This window comes from Idiotropiscis lumnitzeri, unplaced genomic scaffold (genome assembly GCF_059441095.1).
Source record: "Idiotropiscis lumnitzeri isolate Australia: NSW breed Sydney's pygmy pipehorse unplaced genomic scaffold, RoL_Ilum_1.0 HiC_scaffold_96, whole genome shotgun sequence".
NCBI classification, from domain to species: Eukaryota; Metazoa; Chordata; class Actinopteri; order Syngnathiformes; family Syngnathidae; genus Idiotropiscis; species Idiotropiscis lumnitzeri.
Genome location: NW_028283634.1, coordinates 482,050 through 496,731, shown reverse-complemented (window position 1 = coordinate 496,731; position 14,682 = coordinate 482,050).

Here is a 14,682-nt window from a genome sequence, read left to right as displayed (position 1 = left end):
TGCGAGCTGAAAATGCATTTTCAGCACTAAAAAAACAAACTTATATAACACCTAAACCAAACGTTTCCAATGTAAATTTCCACCTTTATATAGTGTAAAAAGACATCCTGAAGCCTGGGCAGTCATTAATTTGATTGTCCAATATTTCCCTTATGAGATAATGCCTCTCATAGCAAATGTGTACAGCGCGAGCTGAAAATGCATTTACAGCACTAAAAAACCAAACTTTTATAACAGCTAAACCAAACGTTTCCAATGTAAATTTCCACCTTTATATAGTGTAAAAAGACATCCTGAAGCCTGGGCAGTCATTAATTTGATTGTCCAATATTTCCCTTATGAGATAATGCCTCTCATAGCAAATGTGTACAGCGCGAGCTGAAAATGCATTTTCAGCACTAAAAAACCAAACTTTTATAACAGCTAAACCAAACGTTTCAAATGTAAATTTCCACCTTTATATAGTGTAAAAAGACATCCTGAAGCCTGGGCAGTCATTAATTTGATTGTCCAATATTTCCCTTATGAGATAATGCCTCTCATAGCAAATGTGTACAGTGCGAGCTGAAAATGCATTTACAGCACTAAAAAAACAAACTTTTATAACAGCTAAACCAAACGTTTCCAATGTAAATTTCCACCTTTATATAGTGTAAAAAGACATCCTGAAGCCTGGGCAGTCATTAATTTGATTGTCCAATATTTCCCTTATGAGATAATGCCTCTCATAGCAAATGTGTACAGTGCGAGCTGAAAATGCATTTACAGCACTAAAAAAACAAACTTTTATAACAGCTAAACCAAACGTTTCCAATGTAAATTTCCACCTTTATATAGTGTAAAAAGACATCCTGAAGCCTGGGCAGTCATTAATTTGATTGTCCAATATTTCCCTTATGAGATAATGCCTCTCATAGCAAATGTGTACAGCGCGAGCTGAAAATGCATTTACAGCACTAAAAAACCAAACTTTTATAACAGCTAAACCAAACGTTTCCAATGTAAATTTCCACCTTTATATAGTGTAGAAAGGCATCCTGAAGCCTGGAAAGTCATTAATTTGATTGTCCAGTATTTCCTTCATGAGATATTGCAACACTTAGAAAAAGTGTACAGCGCCAGCAGACAATGAATTTTCAGCACTAAAAAAACGAAACTTCATTAACAGCTAAACCAAACGTTTCCAATGTAAATTTCCACATTTATAGAGTGTAAAAAGGCATCCTGAAGCCTGGGAAGTCATTAATTTGTTGTCCAGTATTTCCCTTATGAGATAATGCCTCACATAGCAAATGTGTACAGTGCGAGCTGAAAATGCATTTACAGCACTAAAAAACCAAACTTTTATAACAGCTAAACCAAACGTTTCCAATGTAAATTTCCACCTTTATATAGTGTAGAAAGGCATCCTGAAGCCTGGAAAGTCATTAATTTGATTGTCCAGTATTTCCCTTATGAGATAATGCCTCACATAGCAAATGTGTACAGTGCGAGCTGAAAATGCATTTTCAGCACTAAAAAAACAAACTTATATAACACCTAAACCAAACGTTTCCAATGTAAATTTCCACCTTTATATAGTGTAAAAAGACATCCTGAAGCCTGGGCAGTCATTAATTTGATTGTCCAATATTTCCCTTATGAGATAATGCCTCTCATAGCAAATGTGTACAGCGCGAGCTGAAAATGCATTTACAGCACTAAAAAACCAAACTTTTATAACAGCTAAACCAAACGTTTCCAATGTAAATTTCCACCTTTATATAGTGTAAAAAGACATCCTGAAGCCTGGGCAGTCATTAATTTGATTGTCCAATATTTCCCTTATGAGATAATGCCTCTCATAGCAAATGTGTACAGCGCGAGCTGAAAATGCATTTTCAGCACTAAAAAACCAAACTTTTATAACAGCTAAACCAAACGTTTCAAATGTAAATTTCCACCTTTATATAGTGTAAAAAGACATCCTGAAGCCTGGGCAGTCATTAATTTGATTGTCCAATATTTCCCTTATGAGATAATGCCTCTCATAGCAAATGTGTACAGTGCGAGCTGAAAATGCATTTACAGCACTAAAAAAACAAACTTTTATAACAGCTAAACCAAACGTTTCCAATGTAAATTTCCACCTTTATATAGTGTAAAAAGACATCCTGAAGCCTGGGCAGTCATTAATTTGATTGTCCAATATTTCCCTTATGAGATAATGCCTCTCATAGCAAATGTGTACAGTGCGAGCTGAAAATGCATTTACAGCACTAAAAAAACAAACTTTTATAACAGCTAAACCAAACGTTTCCAATGTAAATTTCCACCTTTATATAGTGTAAAAAGACATCCTGAAGCCTGGGCAGTCATTAATTTGATTGTCCAATATTTCCCTTATGAGATAATGCCTCTCATAGCAAATGTGTACAGCGCGAGCTGAAAATGCATTTACAGCACTAAAAAACCAAACTTTTATAACAGCTAAACCAAACGTTTCCAATGTAAATTTCCACCTTTATATAGTGTAGAAAGGCATCCTGAAGCCTGGAAAGTCATTAATTTGATTGTCCAGTATTTCCTTCATGAGATATTGCAACACTTAGAAAAAGTGTACAGCGCCAGCAGACAATGAATTTTCAGCACTAAAAAAACGAAACTTCATTAACAGCTAAACCAAACGTTTCCAATGTAAATTTCCACATTTATAGAGTGTAAAAAGGCATCCTGAAGCCTGGGAAGTCATTAATTTGATTGTCCAGTATTTCCCTTATGAGATAATGCCTCACATAGCAAATGTGTACAGTGCGAGCTGAAAATGCATTTACAGCACTAAAAAACCAAACTTTTATAACAGCTAAACCAAACGTTTCCAATGTAAATTTCCACCTTTATATAGTGTAGAAAGGCATCCTGAAGCCTGGAAAGTCATTAATTTGATTGTCCAGTATTTCCTTCATGAGATATTGCAACACTTAGAAAAAGTGTACAGCGCCAGCAGACAATGAATTTTCAGCACTAAATAAACGAAACTTCATTAACAGCTAAAGTAAACGTTTCCAATGTAAATTTCCACCTTTATATAGTGTAAAAAGACATCCTGAAGCCTGGGCAGTCATTAATTTGATTGTCCAATATTTCCCTTATGAGATAATGCCTCTCATAGCAAATGTGTACAGTGCGAGCTGAAAATGCATTTACAGCACTAAAAAAACAAACTTTTATAACAGCTAAACCAAACGTTTCCAATGTAAATTTCCACCTTTATATAGTGTAAAAAGACATCCTGAAGCCTGGGCAGTCATTAATTTGATTGTCCAATATTTCCCTTATGAGATAATGCCTCTCATAGCAAATGTGTACAGCGCGAGCTGAAAATGCATTTACAGCACTAAAAAACCAAACTTTTATAACAGCTAAACCAAACGTTTCCAATGTAAATTTCCACCTTTATATAGTGTAGAAAGGCATCCTGAAGCCTGGAAAGTCATTAATTTGATTGTCCAGTATTTCCTTCATGAGATATTGCAACACTTAGAAAAAGTGTACAGCGCCAGCAGACAATGAATTTTCAGCACTAAAAAAACGAAACTTCATTAACAGCTAAACCAAACGTTTCCAATGTAAATTTCCACATTTATAGAGTGTAAAAAGGCATCCTGAAGCCTGGGAAGTCATTAATTTGATTGTCCAGTATTTCCCTTATGAGATAATGCCTCACATAGCAAATGTGTACAGTGCGAGCTGAAAATGCATTTACAGCACTAAAAAACCAAACTTTTATAACAGCTAAACCAAACGTTTCCAATGTAAATTTCCACCTTTATATAGTGTAGAAAGGCATCCTGAAGCCTGGAAAGTCATTAATTTGATTGTCCAGTATTTCCTTCATGAGATATTGCAACACTTAGAAAAAGTGTACAGCGCCAGCAGACAATGAATTTTCAGCACTAAATAAACGAAACTTCATTAACAGCTAAAGTAAACGTTTCCAATGTAAATTTCCACCTTTATATAGTGTAAAAAGACATCCTGAAGCCTGGGCAGTCATTAATTTGATTGTCCAATATTTCCCTTATGAGATAATGCCTCTCATAGCAAATGTGTACAGTGCGAGCTGAAAATGCATTTACAGCACTAAAAAAACAAACTTTTATAACAGCTAAACCAAACGTTTCCAATGTAAATTTCCACCTTTATATAGTGTAAAAAGACATCCTGAAGCCTGGGCAGTCATTAATTTGATTGTCCAATATTTCCCTTATGAGATAATGCCTCTCATAGCAAATGTGTACAGCGCGAGCTGAAAATGCATTTACAGCACTAAAAAACCAAACTTTTATAACAGCTAAACCAAACGTTTCCAATGTAAATTTCCACCTTTATATAGTGTAGAAAGGCATCCTGAAGCCTGGAAAGTCATTAATTTGATTGTCCAGTATTTCCTTCATGAGATATTGCAACACTTAGAAAAAGTGTACAGCGCCAGCAGACAATGAATTTTCAGCACTAAAAAAAACGAAACTTCATTAACAGCTAAACCAAACGTTTCCAATGTAAATTTCCACATTTATAGAGTGTAAAAAGGCATCCTGAAGCCTGGGAAGTCATTAATTTGATTGTCCAGTATTTCCCTTATGAGATAATGCCTCACATAGCAAATGTGTACAGTGCGAGCTGAAAATGCATTTACAGCACTAAAAAAACAAACTTTTATAACAGCTAAACCAAACGTTTCCAATGTAAATTTCCACCTTTATATAGTGTAGAAAGGCATCCTGAAGCCTGGAAAGTCATTAATTTGATTGTCCAGTATTTCCTTCATGAGATATTGCAACACTTAGAAAAAGTGTACAGCGCCAGCAGACAATGAATTTTCAGCACTAAATAAACGAAACTTCATTAACAGCTAAAGTAAACGTTTCCAATGTAAATTTCCACCTTTATATAGTGTAAAAAGACATCCTGAAGCCTGGGCAGTCATTAATTTGATTGTCCAATATTTCCCTTATGAGATAATGCCTCTCATAGCAAATGTGTACAGTGCGAGCTGAAAATGCATTTACAGCACTAAAAAAACAAACTTTTATAACAGCTAAACCAAACGTTTCCAATGTAAATTTCCACCTTTATATAGTGTAAAAAGACATCCTGAAGCCCGGGCAGCCATTAATTTGATTGTCCAATATTTCCCTTATGAGATAATGCCTCTCATAGCAAATGTGTACAGCGCGAGCTGAAAATGCATTTACAGCACTAAAAAACCAAACTTTTATAACAGCTAAACCAAACGTTTCCAATGTAAATTTCCACCTTTATATAGTGTAAAAAGACATCCTGAAGCCTGGGCAGTCATTAATTTGATTGTCCAATATTTCCCTTATGAGATAATGCCTCTCATAGCAAATGTGTACAGCGCGAGCTGAAAATGCATTTACAGCACTAAAAAAACAAACTTTTATAACAGCTAAACCAAACGTTTCCAATGTAAATTTCCACCTTTATATAGTGTAGAAAGGCATCCTGAAGCCTGGAAAGTCATTAATTTGATTGTCCAGTATTTCCTTCATGAGATATTGCAACACTTAGAAAAAGTGTACAGCGCCAGCAGACAATGAATTTTCAGCACTAAAAAAACGAAACTTCATTAACAGCTAAACTAAATGTTTCCAATGTAAATTTCCACCTTTATATAGTGTAAAAAGACATCCTGAAGCCTGGGCAGTCATTAATTTGATTGTCCAATATTTCCCTTATGAGATAATGCCTCTCATAGCAAATGTGTACAGCGCGAGCTGAAAATGCATTTACAGCACTAAAAAACCAAACTTTTATAACAGCTAAACCAAACGTTTCCAATGTAAATTTCCACCTTTATATAGTGTAAAAAGGCATCCTGAAGCCTGGAAAGTCTTTAATTTGATTGTCCAGTATTTCCTTCATGAGATATTGCAACACTTAGAAAAAGTGTACAGCGCCAGCAGACAATGAATTTCCAGCACGAAAAAAACGAAACTTCATTAACAGCTAAACTAAACGTTTCCAATGTAAATTTCCACCTTTATATAGTGTAAAAAGACATCCTGAAGCCTGGGCAGTCATTAATTTGATTGTCCAATATTTCCCTTATGAGATAATGCCTCTCATAGCAAATGTGTACAGCGCGAGCTGAAAATTCATTTACAGCACTAAAAAACCAAACTTTTATAACAGCTAAACCAAACGTTTCCAATGTAAATTTTCACCTTTATATAGTGTAGAAAGGCATCCTGAAGCCTGGAAAGTCATTAATTTGATTGTCCAGTATTTCCTTCATGAGATATTGCAACACTTAGAAAAAGTGTACAGCGCCAGCAGACAATGAATTTTCAGCACTAAAAAAACGAAACTTCATTAACAGCTAAACCAAACGTTTCCAATGTAAATTTCCACATTTATAGAGTGTAAAAAGGCATCCTGAAGCCTGGGAAGTCATTAATTTGATTGTCCAGTATTTCCCTTATGAGATAATGCCTCACATAGCAAATGTGTACAGTGCGAGCTGAAAATGCATTTTCAGCACTAAAAAACCAAACTTTTATAACAGCTAAACCAAACGTTTCCAATGTAAATTTCCACCTTTATATAGTGTAAAAAGACATCCTGAAGCCTGGGCAGTCATTAATTTGATTGTCCAATATTTCCCTTATGAGATAATGCCTCTCATAGCAAATGTGTACAGCGCGAGCTGAAAATGCATTTACAGCACTAAAAAACCAAACTTTTAAAACAGCTAAACCAAACGTTTCCAATGTAAATTTCCACCTTTATATAGTGTAAAAAGACATCCTGAAGCCTGGGCAGTCATTAATTTGATTGTCCAATATTTCCCTTATGAGATAATGCCTCTCATAGCAAATGTGTACAGCGCGAGCTGAAAATGCATTTACAGCACTAAAAAAACAAACTTTTATAACAGCTAAACCAAACGTTTCCAATGTAAATTTCCACCTTTATATAGTGTAGAAAGGCATCCTGAAGCCTGGAAAGTCATTAATTTGATTGTCCAGTATTTCCTTCATGAGATATTGCAACACTTAGAAAAAGTGTACAGCGCCAGCAGACAATGAATTTTCAGCACTAAAAAAACGAAACTTCATTAACAGCTAAACTAAATGTTTCAGATGTAAATTTCCACCTTTATATAGTGTAAAAAGACATCCTGAAGCTGGGCAGTCATTAATTTGATTGTCCAATATTTCCCTTATGAGATAATGCCTCTCATAGCAAATGTGTACAGCGCGAGCTGAAAATGCATTTACAGCACTAAAAAACCAAACTTTTATAACAGCTAAACCAAACGTTTGCAATGTAAATTTCCACCTTTATATAGTGTAGAAAGGCATCCTGAAGCCTGGAAAGTCATTAATTTGATTGTCCAGTATTTCCTTCATGAGATATTGCAACACTTAGAAAAAGTGTACAGCGCCAGCAGACAATGAATTTTCAGCACTAAAAAAACGAAACTTCATTAACAGCTAAACCAAACGTTTCCAATGTAAATTTCCACATTTATAGAGTGTAAAAAGGCATCCTGAAGCCTGGGAAGTCATTAATTTGATTGTCCAGTATTTCCCTTATGAGATAATGCCTCACATAGCAAATGTGTACAGTGCGAGCTGAAAATGCATTTTCAGCACTAAAAAACCAAACTTTTATAACAGCTAAACCAAACGTTTCCAATGTAAATTTCCACCTTTATATAGTGTAAAAAGACATCCTGAAGCCTGGGCAGTCATTAATTTGATTGTCCAATATTTCCCTTATGAGATAATGCCTCTCATAGCAAATGTGTACAGCGCGAGCTGAAAATGCATTTACAGCACTAAAAAAACAAACTTTTATAACAGCTAAACCAAACGTTTCCAATGTAAATTTCCACCTTTATATAGTGTAGAAAGGCATCCTGAAGCCTGGAAAGTCATTAATTTGATTGTCCAGTATTTCCTTCATGAGATATTGCAACACTTAGAAAAAGTGTACAGCGCCAGTAGACAATGAATTTTCAGCACTAAAAAAACGAAACTTCATTAACAGCTAAACTAAACGTTTCCAATGTAAATTTCCACCTTTATATAGTGTAAAAAGACATCCTGAAGCCTGGGCAGTCATTAATTTGATTGTCCAATATTTCCCTTATGAGATAATGCCTCTCATAGCAAATGTGTACAGCGCGAGCTGAAAATGCATTTACAGCACTAAAACACCAAACTTTTATAACAGCTAAACCAAACGTTTCCAATGTAAATTTCCACCTTTATATAGTGTAGAAAGGCATCCTGGAGCCTGGAAAGTCATTAATTTGATTGTCCAGTATTTCCTTCATGAGATATTGCAACACTTAGAAAAAGTGTACAGCGCCAGCAGACAATGAATTTTCAGCACTAAAAAAACCAAACTTTTATAACAGCTAAACCAAACGTTTCCAATGTAAATTTCCACCTTTATATAGTGTAAAAAGACATCCTGAAGCCTGGGCAGTCATTAATTTGATTGTCCAGTATTTCCCTTATGAGATAATGCCTCACATAGCAAATGTGTACAGCGCGAGCTGAAAATGCATTTACAGCACTAAAAAAACAAACTTTTATAACAGCTAAACCAAACGTTTCCAATGTAAATTTCCACCTTTATATAGTGTAGAAAGGCATCCTGAAGCCTGGAAAGTCATTAATTTGATTGTCCAGTATTTCCTTCATGAGATATTGCAACACTTAGAAAAAGTGTACAGCGCCAGCAGACAATGAATTTTCAGCACTAAAAAAACGAAACTTCATTAACAGCTAAACCAAACGTTTCCAATGTAAATTTCCACATTTATAGAGTGTAAAAAGGCATCCTGAAGCCTGGGAAGTCATTAATTTGATTGTCCAGTATTTCCCTTATGAGATAATGCCTCACATAGCAAATGTGTACAGTGCGAGCTGAAAATGCATTTTCAGCACTAAAAAACCAAACTTTTATAACAGCTAAACCAAACGTTTCCAATGTAAATTTCCACCTTTATATAGTGTAAAAAGACATCCTGAAGCCTGGGCAGTCATTAATTTGATTGTCCAGTATTTCCCTTATGAGATAATGCCTCACATAGCAAATGTGTACAGCGCGAGCTGAAAATGCATTTACAGCACTAAAAAAACAAACTTTTATAACAGCTAAACCAAACGTTTCCAATGTAAATTTCCACATTTATAGAGTGTAAAAATGCATCCTGAAGCCTGGGAAGTCATTAATTTGATTGTCCAGTATTTCCCTTATGAGATAATGCCTCACATAGCAAATGTGTACAGTGCGAGCTGAAAATGCATTTTCAGCACTAAAAAACCAAACTTTTATAACAGCTAAACCAAACGTTTCCAATGTAAATTTCCACCTTTATATAGTGTAAAAAGACATCCTGAAGCCTGGGCAGTCATTAATTTGATTGTCCAATATTTCCCTTATGAGATAATGCCTCTCATAGCAAATGTGTACAGCGCGAGCTGAAAATGCATTTACAGCACTAAAAAACCAAACTTTTATAACAGCTAAACCAAACGTTTCCAATGTAAATTTCCACCTTTATATAGTGTAGAAAGGCATCCTGAAGCCTGGAAAGTCATTAATTTGATTGTCCAGTATTTCCTTCATGAGATATTGCAACACTTAGAAAAAGTGTACAGCGCCAGTAGACAATGAATTTTCAGCACTAAAAAAACGAAACTTCATTAACAGCTAAACTAAACGTTTCCAATGTAAATTTCCACCTTTATATAGTGTAAAAAGACATCCTGAAGCCTGGGCAGTCATTAATTTGATTGTCCAATATTTCCCTTATGAGATAATGCCTCTCATAGCAAATGTGTACAGCGCGAGCTGAAAATGCATTTACAGCACTAAAACACCAAACTTTTATAACAGCTAAACCAAACGTTTCCAATGTAAATTTCCACCTTTATATAGTGTAGAAAGGCATCCTGGAGCTTGGAAAGTCATTAATTTGATTGTCCAGTATTTCCTTCATGAGATATTGCAACACTTAGAAAAAGTGTACAGCGCCAGCAGACAATGAATTTTCAGCACTAAAAAAACCAAACTTTTATAACAGCTAAACCAAACGTTTCCAATGTAAATTTTCACCTTTATATAGTGTAAAAAGACATCCTGAAGCCTGGGCAGTCATTAATTTGATTGTCCAGTATTTCCCTTATGAGATAATGCCTCTCATAGCAAATGTGTACAGCGCGAGCTGAAAATGCATTTACAGCACTAAAACACCAAACTTTTATAAAAGCTAAACCAAACGTTTCCAATGTAAATTTCCACCTTTATATAGTGTAGAAAGGCATCCTGGAGCTTGGAAAGTCATTAATTTGATTGTCCAGTATTTCCTTCATGAGATATTGCAACACTTAGAAAAAGTGTACAGCGCCAGCAGACAATGAATTTTCAGCACTAAAAAAACGAAACTTCATTAACAGCTAAACTAAACGTTTCCAATGTAAATTTCCACCTTTATATAGTGTAAAAAGACATCCTGAAGCCTGGGCAGTCATTAATTTGATTGTCCAATATTTCCCTTATGAGATAATGCCTCTCATAGCAAATGTGTACAGCGCGAGCTGAAAATGCATTTACAGCACTAAAACACCAAACTTTTATAACAGCTAAACCAAACGTTTCCAATGTAAATTTCCACCTTTATATAGTGTAGAAAGGCATCCTGGAGCCTGGAAAGTCATTAATTTGATTGTCCAGTATTTCCTTCATGAGATATTGCAACACTTAGAAAAAGTGTACAGCGCCAGCAGACAATGAATTTTCAGCACTAAAAAAACCAAACTTTTATAACAGCTAAACCAAACGTTTCCAATGTAAATTTCCACCTTTATATAGTGTAAAAAGACATCCTGAAGCCTGGGCAGTCATTAATTTGATTGTCCAGTATTTCCCTTATGAGATAATGCCTCACATAGCAAATGTGTACAGCGCGAGCTGAAAATGAATTTTCAGCACTAAAAAAACCAAACTTTTATAACAGCTAAACCAAACGTTTCCAATGTAAATTTCCACCTTTATATAGTGTAGAAAGGCATCCTGGAGCCTGGAAAGTCATTAATTTGATTGTCCAGTATTTCCTTCATGAGATATTGCAACACTTAGAAAAAGTGTACAGCGCCAGCAGACAATGAATTTTCAGCACTAAAAAAACCAAACTTTTATAACAGCTAAACCAAACGTTTCCAATGTAAATTTCCACCTTTATATAGTGTAAAAAGACATCCTGAAGCCTGGGCAGTCATTAATTTGATTGTCCAGTATTTCCCTTATGAGATAATGCCTCACATAGCAAATGTGTACAGCGCGAGCTGAAAATGCATTTACAGCACTAAAAAAACAAACTTTTATAACAGCTAAACCAAACGTTTCCAATGTAAATTTCCACCTTTATATAGTGTAGAAAGGCATCCTGAAGCCTGGAAAGTCATTAATTTGATTGTCCAGTATTTCCTTCATGAGATATTGCAACACTTAGAAAAAGTGTACAGCGCCAGCAGACAATGAATTTTCAGCACTAAAAAAACGAAACTTCATTAACAGCTAAACCAAACGTTTCCAATGTAAATTTCCACATTTATAGAGTGTAAAAAGGCATCCTGAAGCCTGGGAAGTCATTAATTTGATTGTCCAGTATTTCCCTTATGAGATAATGCCTCACATAGCAAATGTGTACAGTGCGAGCTGAAAATGCATTTTCAGCACTAAAAAACCAAACTTTTATAACAGCTAAACCAAACGTTTCCAATGTAAATTTCCACCTTTATATAGTGTAAAAAGACATCCTGAAGCCTGGGCAGTCATTAATTTGATTGTCCAGTATTTCCCTTATGAGATAATGCCTCACATAGCAAATGTGTACAGCGCGAGCTGAAAATGCATTTACAGCACTAAAAAAACAAACTTTTATAACAGCTAAACCAAACGTTTCCAATGTAAATTTCCACATTTATAGAGTGTAAAAATGCATCCTGAAGCCTGGGAAGTCATTAATTTGATTGTCCAGTATTTCCCTTATGAGATAATGCCTCACATAGCAAATGTGTACAGTGCGAGCTGAAAATGCATTTTCAGCACTAAAAAACCAAACTTTTATAACAGCTAAACCAAACGTTTCCAATGTAAATTTCCACCTTTATATAGTGTAAAAAGACATCCTGAAGCCTGGGCAGTCATTAATTTGATTGTCCAATATTTCCCTTATGAGATAATGCCTCTCATAGCAAATGTGTACAGCGCGAGCTGAAAATGCATTTACAGCACTAAAAAACCAAACTTTTATAACAGCTAAACCAAACGTTTCCAATGTAAATTTCCACCTTTATATAGTGTAGAAAGGCATCCTGAAGCCTGGAAAGTCATTAATTTGATTGTCCAGTATTTCCTTCATGAGATATTGCAACACTTAGAAAAAGTGTACAGCGCCAGTAGACAATGCATTTTCAGCACTAAAAAAACGAAACTTCATTAACAGCTAAACTAAACGTTTCCAATGTAAATTTCCACCTTTATATAGTGTAAAAAGACATCCTGAAGCCTGGGCAGTCATTAATTTGATTGTCCAATATTTCCCTTATGAGATAATGCCTCTCATAGCAAATGTGTACAGCGCGAGCTGAAAATGCATTTACAGCACTAAAACACCAAACTTTTATAACAGCTAAACCAAACGTTTCCAATGTAAATTTCCACCTTTATATAGTGTAGAAAGGCATCCTGGAGCTTGGAAAGTCATTAATTTGATTGTCCAGTATTTCCTTCATGAGATATTGCAACACTTAGAAAAAGTGTACAGCGCCAGCAGACAATGAATTTTCAGCACTAAAAAAACCAAACTTTTATAACAGCTAAACCAAACGTTTCCAATGTAAATTTTCACCTTTATATAGTGTAAAAAGACATCCTGAAGCCTGGGCAGTCATTAATTTGATTGTCCAGTATTTCCCTTATGAGATAATGCCTCACATAGCAAATGTGTACAGCGCGAGCTGAAAATGCATTTACAGCACTAAAAAAACAAACTTTTATAACAGCTAAACCAAACGTTTCCAATGTAAATTTCCACCTTTATATAGTGTAGAAAGGCATCCTGAAGCCTGGAAAGTCATTAATTTGATTGTCCAGTATTTCCTACATGAGATATTGCAAAACTTAGAAAAAGTGTACAGCGCCAGCAGACAATGAATTTTCAGCACTAAAAAAACGAAACTTCATTAACAGCTAAACCAAACGTTTCCAATGTAAATTTCCACATTTATAGAGTGTAAAAAGGCATCCTGAAGCCTGGGAAGTCATTAATTTGATTGTCCAGTATTTCCCTTATGAGATAATGCCTCACATAGCAAATGTGTACAGTGCGAGCTGAAAATGCATTTTCAGCACTAAAAAAACAAACTTATATAACACCTAAACCAAACGTTTCCAATGTAAATTTCCACCTTTATATAGTGTAAAAAGACATCCTGAAGCCTGGGCAGTCATTAATTTGATTGTCCAATATTTCCCTTATGAGATAATGCCTCTCATAGCAAATGTGTACAGCGCGAGCTGAAAATGCATTTACAGCACTAAAAAACCAAACTTTTATAACAGCTAAACCAAACGTTTCCAATGTAAATTTCCACCTTTATATAGTGTAAAAAGACATCCTGAAGCCTGGGCAGTCATTAATTTGATTGTCCAATATTTCCCTTATGAGATAATGCCTCTCATAGCAAATGTGTACAGCGCGAGCTGAAAATGCATTTTCAGCACTAAAAAACCAAACTTTTATAACAGCTAAACCAAACGTTTCAAATGTAAATTTCCACCTTTATATAGTGTAAAAGGACATCCTGAAGCCTGGGCAGTCATTAATTTGATTGTCCAATATTTCCCTTATGAGATAATGCCTCTCATAGCAAATGTGTACAGCGCGAGCTGAAAATGCATTTACAGCACTAAAAAACCAAACTTTTATAACAGCTAAACCAAACGTTTCCAATGTAAATTTCCACCTTTATATAGTGTAGAAAGGCATCCTGAAGCCTGGAAAGTCATTAATTTGATTGTCCAGTATTTCCTTCATGAGATATTGCAACACTTAGAAAAAGTGTACAGCGCCAGCAGACAATGAATTTTCAGCACTAAAAAAACGAAACTTCATTAACAGCTAAACCAAACGTTTCCAATGTAAATTTCCACATTTATAGAGTGTAAAAAGGCATCCTGAAGCCTGGGAAGTCATTAATTTGATTGTCCAGTATTTCCCTTATGAGATAATGCCTCACATAGCAAATGTGTACAGTGCGAGCTGAAAATGCATTTACAGCACTAAAAAAACAAACTTTTATAACAGCTAAACCAAACGTTTCCAATGTAAATTTCCACCTTTATATAGTGTAGAAAGGCATCCTGAAGCCTGGAAAGTCATTAATTTGATTGTCCAGTATTTCCTTCATGAGATATTGCAACACTTAGAAAAAGTGTACAGCGCCAGCAGACAATGAATTTTCAGCACTAAATAAACGAAACTTCATTAACAGCTAAAGTAAACGTTTCCAATGTAAATTTCCACCTTTATATAGTGTAAAAAGACATCCTGAAGCCTGGGCAGTCATTAATTTGATTGTCCAATATTTC